The sequence below is a fragment of the Ceratotherium simum genome, chromosome 2 (genome assembly GCF_057802395.1).
Source record: "Ceratotherium simum simum isolate JZ-2026a chromosome 2, ASM5780239v1, whole genome shotgun sequence".
Classification (NCBI taxonomy): domain Eukaryota; kingdom Metazoa; phylum Chordata; class Mammalia; order Perissodactyla; family Rhinocerotidae; genus Ceratotherium; species Ceratotherium simum.
The window spans coordinates 33,536,240-33,549,235 of NC_141901.1; the positions used below are offsets into that span (position 1 = coordinate 33,536,240).

The 12,996-nt window shown below is 40.9% G+C and overlaps 1 long non-coding RNA gene across 2 annotated transcripts; it reads right to left on the reverse strand.

The window, feature by feature from the left end:
* Nucleotides 1-1,194: 1,194 nt before the first annotated feature.
* On the reverse strand, nucleotides 1,195-11,775 carry LOC101409049 (uncharacterized). 2 transcript variants are annotated; one of them, XR_015554586.1, is made up of 6 exons: nucleotides 11,553-11,775; nucleotides 9,993-10,192; nucleotides 3,674-3,802; nucleotides 2,557-2,800; nucleotides 1,844-2,119; nucleotides 1,195-1,686 (listed from the first exon to the last, which is right to left on the reverse strand). It is a non-coding gene; the product is annotated as an uncharacterized LOC101409049 (long non-coding RNA). The 2 variants fall into 2 exon arrangements; XR_015554585.1 differs by having other exon boundaries at nucleotides 1,844-2,800; nucleotides 11,553-11,772.
* Nucleotides 11,776-12,996: the final 1,221 nt, after the last annotated feature.

Here is a 12,996-nt window from a genome sequence, read left to right on the forward strand (position 1 = left end):
CTTAGTTTCATTGATCCTTTCTACTGTTTTTGGTTTCTATTTCATTTATTTCTGCTCTAATTTTTATTATTTCCCTCCTTCTGCCAAATTTTGGCTTTTTTTGTTCTTCTTTTTCTATTTCTGCTAAGTGGAGTTTAAGATTGCTTATTAGAGATTTTTCTTGTTTGTAAGGTGGGCCTGTATTGCTATGAATTTCCCTCTTATGTTCGCTTTTGCTGCATCCCATATGAGTGGGTATGGTATATATTCATTTTCATTTGTCTCCAGATATTTTTGGATTTTTTCTTCAATTTCTTCATTGATCCATTGGTTGTTCAGGAACATGTTGTTTAGTGTTCACCCCTTGCCACCTTCTCAGCTTTTTTCTTGCAGTGGATTTCTAGTTTCACAGCATTATGGTAGGAAAAGATATTTGATATGATTTCAATGTTCTTAAATTTATTGAGGCTTGCCTTCTTTCCCAACATATGGTCTATGTTCGAGAATGTTCCATGTGCACTTGAGAAGAATGTGTATTCTGCTGATTTTGGATGGAGTGTTCTATATATATTTATTAAGTCCATCTGGTCTACTTTTTAATTTAATTCCACTATTTCCTTGTTGACTTTCTGTCAGGGTGATCTATCCATTGATGTAAGTGTGGTGTTGATGTCCCCTACTATTACTGTGTTGCTCTTAATTTCTCTTTTTAGGTCTGTTAATAGTTGCTTTATGTACTTTGGTGCTCTTGTGTTAGGTGCATATATAAGTGTTATAACCTACCTTACTAATCCACCTACATCAGTCACTTAACTTATCTGGCTTCATCACTTACAGAGGTGTGAGTGGGGGCAAGTTACTTAGGCCCTCTTATGCTCAGCTTCTTCATTGCTCACATGGGTATAGGAGAGTTCGTTTTATAGAGTTGTGGTCATAATTAAGGAAGGCAACATATTATAGCACTTAACCCATAGAAGGGGCTTATTGATGATTATGATTTTACTCCAATGGGCTATTATAGCCCTGACTACTCCTGTTCTCTCACTTCTAAGCAACAGCATCCTTCAACGTGCACTTAAAATGCTCCATACTTTAGAAATTTCAGTTCACTAATCTGGATATGCCTCTATTCAGGCAGCTATATGAAAATCTGCCTTGTATTACAGGTACAGTAGTTCAAGAATTCTAAGACACCATTGATTTTTAAAAGCAATATTATTTTAATAACAGCATTTCAGGAGAAAAATACACTATCCCTTTGAGCTATACACATTAATATTATGACTCATCTTGATTTCAGAAAACTTAAATTATTGGGAATATTTCCCCTTAGAATAGATAACATATGGTATTGATACAGTTATTGTTTCCCTTTTTGTCCAAACTTCCTCATTGTGCACATGGACTCACAAATGCAAGATATGAAATTTTATCCCATTGGTCTTTGACAATCCATAGTACTACACCTTGAAAGGGTACAGGTCAGGAAGGTAATTTAAGTGAGCAACAGAGAAGTGATGGCCTCATCCAGGCTCTCCTGGGGCACTGGTGGCCTTCATTGCCCTGAGTTAGACATAATGGGTTTGCTAAGCACCTGTGTCTGGATGTGCCAAGTTCCTAGTACCGCCAGGAACATGAGAAGAAGAAGTCCCTTCCCCAGCAGAATCCATGTCAGTGGACAGTAAGTGCCTGCAGCTGCCTTGGAACCTGAAAGAAAGAAAGTAGAGAGAAGACAGAGCTTGTGTGTATAAGTGGATGGGGTTGTTTTCAGGTGCCAAGAGCTCTCATCTGCTCTCTCCACCTCCTTCAAAGCTTATCAAAGTATTTCCAAGGAGTCTTGGAGAGACTAGAGGGGGCCAGTTACCTGCACAAAGCTGCTTAGCAAAGATGAGCCTGGAGGTGCTATTGCTAACAAGATTCATAGCTGCGCAGGTGTAGGTCCAATCCAGATCATCAAGGCTCCAGGAGTCATTGAGGGTGGATCCTCCCTGGGACACAGTAGCTCCTGGTCCCATTGATGTCCACCCATATATAACATTCTCTCCTCCTTCCTCCACAGAACACCTCAAGGTGGTGTGACAGGTCCCATTCTCAGAGATGACAGAACCCACTGTAATGTGAGGCCTTCGCAGCCGCCCTACTTGAAGCAATGGTTTTAATAGTTTAAGAGATATAAACAGCAATAACGAGCCTTACTAGGCCATCCCGGGAGGAAAGGACCCAGAGAATAAAGGGGAGAGAACACAGCAAGGAATCCAGACCCCTTCAGATAAAAGATTCCTGATTCTTCCTTTTCCAGCCTTGCAGGGGCTGAATGGAGGAAGGAGCAAGTTTTGTGATGGTTTTCAATCAGCCACAACCACAACCATCAGCCAGAATCTGCTGGTAATGAAACAGGACAAAAAAGAATAAGAAAAGGAAAGAAAAAGATCTACTTGGGAGAGGTTCTAGACTGGTCACAGGAGTGACACAAAGGGACAACCTTTACTGAGGTCACCTAGCCCCCACCCCCAGGCTTAGTGGATGGCCCTATTCACCCTTACCAGTAGGGAACTGGTCCTCTATGCCCTTACTCACTGATGATCCTCAGAGTGTAACTGGAAAACACTGTAGAGGTCTTTGTAACTATTTGGACACTATAAGATCCTGTGTCTTCCATCGTCAGGTTGCTGACCTGCAAGGAGTAGGACTTGGTGACCTTCAGTCTATCTTTCCATTTTGGAGCAGTCACCATGGTTCATGCTTCATTTGGCTGTATGTAGATGATAGATGTTCCGTTGTGAAGCCAGGTGATGGAGTCGATCTCCTCTCCTGCAAGAAACTTCAGGGGAAGAGTTACTGACTCCCCCAGAACCCCGGCAACCATCGGTGGGATGGAGCTCATTTGTGAAACTGTGTTCTCTATAAACATAGAAGGAAGTGGCTATAAAAACTGTCCCTGACACCCTCCCTCACTCCCAAGTCTCCCAGTGAGTCACAACTCTACCAGGTTGGGGCCCCCAGGAATGTTGGACATAAACAGGTGTTAGCAGTGGTGCTGTAGCTGGAGCTGGTAGTGGGCAACACTGAAACTCTCCTTCCTGCTGGGCTCACTGCTCCCCATCCCAAGGGCTGGGTTCCTACTGAGGCCTATTGGCCCTGCAAGACCAGAAGGGAGACCACAGGGGGAGTCAGAACCCAGCCTTGCCCTGCCCACCCCTCTTTTTCCTTAGCACTAAATTTAGACTCTCATGACTTCCTCTGTTATGAAATGCTTCCCCACTCTGAAGCTGGGGTTTCAATATCATTGCAGTTCTGGTGTCTCTACCTATGTGTAGAATAAGGATCCTTCGATGACAGTCCTGATCCTGCCTCTATTTAGATGTACTGTTTTGGGGGAAACCTGTTGATTTCTCCAGGCCTCTTCTTTTCCTTTGTAAAACAATGGAGATAAATGTAAAGCCTTGCACATTCTTTCCAACTCTGACATTCACAATGTCATAATACTATGTACCCTAGACTCTTCTTCTCCTTCTTCTTTCTCTTCTTTACTCTCTAATCAGTCTTTCTCTCTCATGTCCTACAGCCACTCAACCTCTTCTGTCTGCCTGGTCCCACAATCTTTCCACATAGGGTCCTAAATTTTGGGAAAGACCTTGCTGGGCAATGCCCATGTGGACCCTCTGCCCCAGAGAAGAGCCTCTGACCCACTCACCTGGAGACTGGAGAAGCAGGAGGAGGAAGAGAAGCTGAGCAGGAGGTCCCATGCTGACAGGACTTTTGGGGTTTGCCCTGAAGATCCCAAGGAAGAAAGAGGAAGGCAGAAGAGAGCAGAAGTCCTGTTCTGCAGCAAGAACAGCCAGATGATGAATCTCTGTTAGTTCCCACACTCATTATTTTTGCCAACCACTTCCCTGATTGTTTTCTTCTGATTTGTCCTGACGCCTGCCTCTGATTCTGTTCTTGAAGTCATAAAGAGTTGAGAAATATGAAGATCCCACTTTAAAGAACCTAATATGCTTTAACAAAGGGTTTTGATATGATCAGTTGGCTATTTTTTAAAAGTTAAATCCTCCTCTTACCTCATACCCTGAATAGTTTACAAAGTTAAATGAAAAGAATAAAACCACCAAGTGCTGTTACCTGCATATCAGTGTTAGGAATTAAGTGAAAGGTTCTACTTGGTCTGCCCCAATAATTCACTTTTAAGACAAGTGCAGCACAAGTCCTCAGCAACAGAAATCCCCCAGCACTACTGGCACTGATGAACTTGCATCTTCTGGCTTTGACCCCACATTGTCCAGTATCTACACGACTTCTAATCAGTTTGACTATGTAATGGACATTTGGCCTAATACTTCAGTAGACTTGACAATAGACTTTGTTACATAGGCTGTATTCATGATATATCAGTGGTATCATGTAACAAAAACCATGCAAACCAACTTGTGATAAGGGGTAGGGGGTTACTACAGGAATAAATAGCCCAAGGGTAAGAATGTAGCCAGGACTCAGAAAGCACTGGATACGGGAAACGAAAACTAAGGGGGAACCAAGTAGGACTCTGTCTCTTGAGTCTGCCCCCTATGTGTATGGTTTATTCTTTTTCTGGATCAACTCTCTCTCTCTTCCCTACCAGTAGAATATGGTCACTAGTACACAGCTGTTACAGGGCTAGCCACATCTAGAGACTCATCATCATTCTCTATTTCTCTATTTCTGTCTCTCTTCACTTCCTCTTTTTCTCCCAATTCCAAATTCCTAGTGGTGGGACTCTAGTGATGGAAGTAAGGTCATCTGGTACAAATTTGCCTGCCTCGTTCCTACTTCCCCGAACATAAGATATTAGGGGTGTTACTGTAAAGTGGATAGCCATTCTCAATGGTTGACGATACAAGAGAATCAGTCTGACTTAAGACTCTTTTTAGAAATTTTCAACCAAACACTGAAGTTGAGATAATGGTATGTGAACTCCCAAGATACCTCCACCCAGATTCAATAATTATCACTATTTTTGCTACTCTTCTCTCACCCATAATTTTCTATCTTTTTTCTTGTTCAAGTATTTAAAGAAAATTCTAGATATCATGCCATTATCCTGACATATTCCAATATGTTTTAAAATATATATATATATATATATATATATATATATATATACACACATATACATTTTCTTACATAATCTCAATGCCATTATCACAACTGAAAAAGTGAAAAATAACTCATTAGTATTATATGATGCTTGGCCCATATTCAAAGTTCCCCTAGTGGCAGGAACTTTCAGTAGTTGGTTTTATTTTAATCATGATCGAAACAAGATCCTTATGCCTCATTTGGTGATTAAATGTCATAAATATCTTCTAATCTACAGAAGTTAGTCACTTCACCTCCTCCTTTTTTTCAGAGAAGTTTCTCTTTCTCTATTTCACTCTATCTCTCTTTCTCTTTTCAAGTATCATTATAAACTCATGCACTTTTATATATTCAATGTGTTTCAATCAACTATGATTATTATTTTGATGCTTAAATTTTCTCATCTTTGGCTAATGTGAGACCCTTCATGTAGGCTTCTGTGTTCTTCTGACATGGCTGCATTAGTCTTTTATAATTTCTTTGAATTCTTGCACAAGACAGTGTTCCAGGCTCATCTTGTTCATAACCTGCCTCAGACACAAAATAAGCCATTGCTCAAAAGATCCCTGATTCCTTTATGAGGGAATAGTACTTAGACACTACAATTTTGCCTCTATGCATACTCATTGATGCTGAGTAGTCCTTGGTTACAGACCATTTCAGTGGACAGAATTAGAAAATACATACTTTTAAAAGAAAATATAGACCAAAAATTTCAATGTATTCTTTCATTTTTATTTAAATTCTTTGATTTTATGGGCAAAAGACCTGAACAGACATTTCTCCAAAGAAGATATACAGATGGCCAACAGACACATGAAAAGATGTTCAAAATCATTAACTATCAGGGAAATGCATTCAAAACTACAATGAGATATCACCTCACGCCTGTCAGAATGGCTATAATTAACAAGACAGGAAACAACATGTGTTGGAGAGGATGTGGAGAGAAGGGAACTCTCATACACTGCTGCTGGGAGTGCAAACTGGTGCAGCCACTATGGAAAACAGTATGGATATTCCTCAAAAAATCAAGGATAGAACTACCATATGATCCAGCTATTCCACTGCTGGGTATTTATCCAAAGAACTTGAAAACACCAATGTGTAAAGATACATGCGCCCCTGTGTTCATTGCAGCGTTATTCACAATAGCCAAGACTTGGAAGCAACCTAAGTGCCCATCAAGGGACGAATGGATAAAGAAGATGTGATATATATACACAACGGAATACTACTCAGCCATAAGAAACAATGAAATCCAGCCATTTGTGACAACGTGGATGGACATTGAGGGTATTATGCAAAGTGAAATAAGTCAGAGGGAGAAGGGCAAATACCGTATGATTTCCTTCATTAAGTAGTAGATAATAACAACAATAAACAAACACATAGAGACAGAGATTGGATTGGTGGTTACCAGAGGGGAAGGGGGGAGGGAGGAGGGCAAAAGGGATAATTCAGCACATGTCTGTGGTGATGGGTTGTAATTAGTATTTTGGTGGTGAACATGATGTAATCTATGCAGAAATAAAAGTATAATGATGTACACCTGAAATTTATACAATGTTATAAACCAATGTTACTGCAATAAACATAAAAAAATAAAAAATAATAAATTCTTTGATTTTAGATATATTTCTTTCTCTTTCAAGAGAAAGTCTTGATTTCTAACAGCACTAATGTAAAAATGTGTTTGTTGTATCCCGAAAAAAATATAGACATAGTTTTAGCATGATATCAGAATTATCAATAGCAACAATAAACATTGAATGAGTTTTAAGATTTCTTTGCAGGTCCATTCATCCTTAGAATATCTTCCACTCAGAGTGTACAATGAAAATACTGGGGCTGATTTTCCTGCCATCAAATCCTCCTGAGATAAGAGAAGGCTCTCAATGGATCTGCCTTACCACCACGGCCCTCCGTCAAAGCGAGACTGTAAGATCTTGCAGCTCAGGAAAAGGGTGAATGGCAATTTTCTGTGAAGAGACAGCGAATCTATGCCAGGAGTCCTGCCTCTATGTCTCATGAGTAGCCTCATCTTCCATGCATTTGAAACCTTACACTGAATGTAGTAATGATAACCAAATAGAAAAGAAATTGTATTTCACTCTGACTTTGAAGCTCAAAGCAGCAGAGTGAGGAATAGCCAGACACCATAAGGAGAGGATGGAAGGAATGTGTCTGTCTAAGCTCCTCCATCTGCCCTTCTCTCCCTGGTACAAATCCCACAGGAGCAGACTCTCTGGAGCAGCCGAAGTGGGGGTGGTGGTGAAGGGAAGGGCTGCAGGAAGCACGGGGGCCGAGGGGGAGTGCAGAGAAGCTAGACAGGCCCTTTGGAAATTTTAATCTGAAAGACCAAGTTTTTACATGCCTTCTGCCACTTCTGCTTGCAATAGCCAGAATATTAATATGTCACATTTTATTGAGATTTATATAAGGCTTTAACATACATCATTTGCTCTTGTCTTTCTCAGGGTCCACTAAGATAAGTATAAATAATCACCATTAGTGACCTGAATAAGCAAAGCCTACATTCCTCAAACGACTTCCTCTTCTTTAAATTCGTGTGCTATCAGGTGAGAAAATCAGGACTAACCTGCTGAAGTGATTACTTTGAGCCCAGTGTAGAAAGCCATGCTGCGTAAATATCACCTTAGCCTCCCAATAAAATATAAACAACTGAAAATTTTCACCTTTCCTTCTAAATGAAGTTAAAATCAAGTCTGTCAATCATAAAAAGAAGATATAGATTTCTCTCTGGGGATTCAGAGATGAGACAGGTAGCCCTAAGTTGCTCTGGATCTAGTGGAGGAGAGTGAGGTTTAAGTAAATAGTTATTACAGTATTGTATCTTATTATAGACGTAGCATTTCCAACTCTTGGCCGTCTTCCTGTGCAAACATTGTCATCTATATGTGAAACCTTTGGCCTTGTGGAACCTGTTCTTACTTGGGCCTTGACATATACAACAGGCCAGGCCATGAGTTACCACCTCCACTGAACCTCTACTTCTATCATTACATGGGGTCTGAGCCTGGTTCTTTATTGACACAATTTAATTACTGGAACATACTTTCTGTACTTAGTTTCTCTTCTGTGACCCAGTTCCTGTTCCCTATTCTCACATTACTTTCCACTGAGACTTCTGGGTCCCATATTACAAAGCAAAAAAAATCCCATACATCTTTTATCTATTTGCAGAACGGTCCCTTTATTAATTGTCCATAACTGGAATCAGGCTGGCTATCTAATTGGCTTCTAATTGGCTTCTGGGGTATCCCATAGCAGACTGAGTAATCTAAGATGCTTAGCAAGTCTTATGAGGACCTGCCATTACCTTCAGCCTCATTCCTGCCCCTGTCTGCCTTGTACCTAATACTTCAACAACCTTAAAATGCTTACATCTTTCCCTATGATGCGGTCTCTCACCTACATTCCTGGCTCCAGCTACACTGTCTGTCTGGAATGCTCTTTCTCCCACCCCTTATTTCTCCTTCCCCTACACAGGGTAACTCTTGTTCCTTAAGAATCAGCCAAAAAATAATAAAAATAACAGCTAACATTTATTGAGGGATTAAATGCCAAGCACGTTAATGCTCTCCTTTAATTCTTTCAGCACCCATATATGGCAGGTTTATTATTATTCCCACTTTCAAGAGGAGGAAAGTGAGGTTTTGAGAGCACTGGGATCATTTTCTCCAGGAGGATCCCACCCTCCAAACATTGTTAAGTGTTTCCATAATAGTCTATGCATATTTTTATCATTGCATTTAGCATATAGTGTTGTAATGATATCTGTATATGTTTTCCTTTTTAAACTGGTCAGTGGATTCCTTGAGAGCAGAGATTGTTTCTTACTTATCTGAATTCTCAAACCTACCAAGATGACTGGATCAATGAATATTTGCTGCATGAATGACTCACTTTATGAGTGGATGGCTGGCTGGCTGGCTGGCTGGATGAATGCACGAATGAGTGCCATAATATAGGCCTGTTCAAGTATTATGGAAACATAGAGGGGGTAGCACAAACTGCCTAAGAGCAGTAAAAAAAGGACTCAGAGATGAGGTGACCTCTCATACGTAGTACCTGAATGAAGAGTAGGAGGTGTCAGATAGGGAGGGAGGGCACAGCAGCAGCCTCAGGGCACGGCATGCACAAAGATCCCAGATTTAAAGTGTCCCAATATGCCTTGGCAAGTCTGAGAAATAGAGTATGCATATTTAGAAGAAGCAGGAGATGACAATCTAAAGGGAGAGGAAAAGGCAGATCCTAAAGGGCTTTGCATAAGGCCCCTTGAATGATTGTAAGCAGGGAAGAACCTGATTAAGTTGTTTAAATCACCTATGTAGACAGTGGGTGGAGAATGGCTTGAAAGGAATTTGGAAAGACCTATGAGGACTTCATTGGAACCTCCCAGGAAAGAGGCAAGGACGTGAGTGAAGGGGAGGGCAGTGAAGAAGATGAAGAAGACAGAATGATGTGAACAATAGTGAGGCTATAGAAGTGGAATGAACCTAGCTGCAGGTTAGCTGTGGGAGGTGAGGGAGAAGAAGAAGTTTCAAATGACTCCAAAGGTTCTGACTTGGGAAATGAGATGATAGTAGTGTTATAAACCAGTAATGAGAACCAAGTAAAAAGAACAGCAGGTTTGGTGAGAGAAGGCACAGACAGATAGAGAGCAAAGATAATGAATTCTGTTCGGGGTGTGTTGACTCTGTAGTACCTATGAGACATGCAGGTAAATTACAGGCATTCTCTCATTTACCCTTTGCAAAGCCATTTGCAGTACGTGACATATCCCTATTTTGTGGGGAAAGAAACTATAGCTTCTTATTAAATAACTTGTCCAAGTTCAGACTGTTAATATGCTGTTACGTTCCCCCTCTTACCAATGTTCCCAGTTCCGCTTAAATATGTTCAGTGTCGTCACCTTGGAACTGTGTTTTCAAGCGCCCAAGCAGGGGACCTGAGGGCTTGGCAGTGGACCTTGACATGTGAAATCTTGTCACTCTTCTTCCTAGAGATGAGCTGCCCCTTCTTCTTTGCTGTGTCAGAATGGCAATATGCTGACTTCTGTGCTTTCACAGACCTAATGAAGATACCGTGGACAAGGTTAGAAATAAAAGACGGAAGTCACGGAGAGAGTTGGCCTAACAGCATATGGCACTGACCAGATAACCGTGGACCAGAAATGTTTTCTGATCTTACAGCATGATAGAGCTTCGGGAAACACCAATGTGCAAAATGCTGTGTCGTGTGACTTTGTGAGTGTCAGAAGTTGGGGCTGGGTCGGCCTTTAGAATCAGTACAGTCAAAATGAAGTAGATATTAGGAGATGCAGGGACTCATCTGCGGGCATGAGGGTTAGGAGAGAGTGTCTATAGCTGTGGGAAGGCGCAGGTAAGAAGAACCTGAGCCCTGACTCACTGCACGTCCTCACTGGGGAGGATAATGGCAATTGAAGAAATTGATGAGAAAGAACTTTCAGAGGTCTTTGGAAAGTCTCTGGATTCCTGAAAAGAAGACCTACATTTTACTCAAGTTCATTGCAGAAAAATCAAACCAAATACAAAGGCAGGCAAAAGAAAGCAGAAATTCTCTAAAATCTTACCATTCGTAAAGGATTCTTGTTAATATTTCGGCAAATTTCTTTCTGGACTTCTCCGTGCATATACATATACACACAAGTGTGCACACACATACACAACCACACACACATGTGCATTGGCGGAATCATCTGATATGCTGATCTGGAACCTTTTATAACTCAAAAAATACATCATGAGCATCTTTCTACATCCATGAAAGCAGATATTCATAATCCTTTTATGATGGCCTAGCATTCTATTGAGTGTATATATCAATTTACATAACACCATACTGTAACTTTTCTCGACAATATGACAGTAAAATTTTTCATATATACATTTTTGAAAATTTACCCAGCTCTTTCTTTAGGTTAAATTCCTAGAAATAGTATTGTTTGCTTGAAGACCTGTACATTTAAAACTTTGATATGCATTTACAAAATTATCCTGCTCCCCAGATACTGTGCCGATTTACCAGATGGAAAATTCTTTAAGTATTCTTTATTGACTTGGATTCCCTTGCTTGTGTCATGTCATGGAAAGATAAAAGCCGCATAAGTAACATCACACACACATTCAATTCTATTTCCTCTAAGTGATCTTTAAAGTTTGTTTAAAACAAAAATAAAATCTCAAGCATGAACATCAGAGCAGAATGTGAGTGAATGTCCCCTGAGAGGCTGGTCATCTGCGGCTGTTGAGGGATGGAGCGTAGGCTCAGAGACACCTGCACAGGCATAGGCACAGCACCTACACTTACTCTGTAGAAACAGGACGGACCTCCACCCCAAATTTGCTCAAATGTCAGACTAATGATGCCACACGCACATACCAAGAGGGTCTGAAAGGTGTATTACTTACATGATGAGACTTTCTGGGTAGAGCAGGACAGTCTCTTGAGCTGGTCTGAAAATGAGTGGAGAGAGCCGTTAAGGGAGACTGGCGTGGGGCCTTCGTGGGGCCTAAGAGTGCGGCCACTGTGAGTGTTCCTGCACCCGGCCAGGCCAGGGGCTCGTGTGTTTTGAACTTCTTGCTAGTGACAAAGGAGGAAGTACCTAGGCTTTCTTATCAGCTTAATCAGCTTGCCCCGGTGTGGGGCAGAAGGGGAAGTGTGGGGTGAGGCCTAAAAGCTGTCCGCAGTCAACCACCAAAAATATAATGTTAAATTCTTCTTATTTTTTTTTTTTGTGAGGAAGATCAGCCCTGAGCTAACATCCATGCTAATCCTCCTCTTTTTGCTGAGGAAGACCGGCTCTGAGCTAACATCTATTGCCAATCCTCCTCCTTTTTTTTTTTCCCCCCAAAGCCCCAGTAGATAGTTGTATGTCATAGCTGCACATCCTTCTAGTTGCTGTATGTGGGACGTGGCCTCAGCATGGCCAGAGAAGTGGTGCGTCGGTACACGCCCGGGATCCGAACCCAGGCCGCCAGTAGCGGAGTGCACGCACTTAACTGTTAAACCACGGGGCTGGCCCTAATGTTAAATTCTTATTGCACACTTCCAAGACCAAAACTTTGTCAGAAAGAGCTTAGCTGTTGAGTGATGAGTGGAGACACGAAGGCCTATAGTTACCTTTAAACCTCAACTGAAAACCCCAAGCCAAAGATTGACAGATGGACTGTGTAAGACCTATGGAGTTCTCACCTCTTAAATGACGATGCAGATTCCCACTGGAGAACTGACAAAGCAGGCACTGCAATAGCATGAGGCTTGCAAATCTTAGAGAGGATTGAGGAGTTTCATCCTTCTTGTCATATCCAGAGCTGTCGCCCACTGAGGTCCAGACTACCTCTATTTACTGAAGACCTATAGCAAATACAGGAAATCTTTTTTCTACATAGGGCCAAATACTCACCAAGAAAACATCAAGATCCACATATGGAAATCAATCAACTTGGCTTATAAGAAAAATTTTAAATGTTTTGTTTATAGTTTTAATATTAAGTACAAGATACATAAATTTATAAGTAATTTTAAAAATAACAACATTAAACAATAATATATAACATTTATGGAACACTTACTTTGTGCCAGGCATCCCGTGTTCATTGCAGCATTATTCTCAATAGCCAAGGTATGGAAACAACCTAAGTGTCCATCAACGGATGAATGGATAAAGAAAATGTAGTATATATATAATGGCATATTATTCAGGCATAAAAAAAAGAATGAAATCTTGCCATTTGCAACAATACGGATGGACCTTTAGGGCATTATGCTAAGTGAAATAAGTCAGACAGAGAAAGACAAATATCATATGATCTCACTTATATGTAGAATCTAAAAAAAACAAAATAATATGAA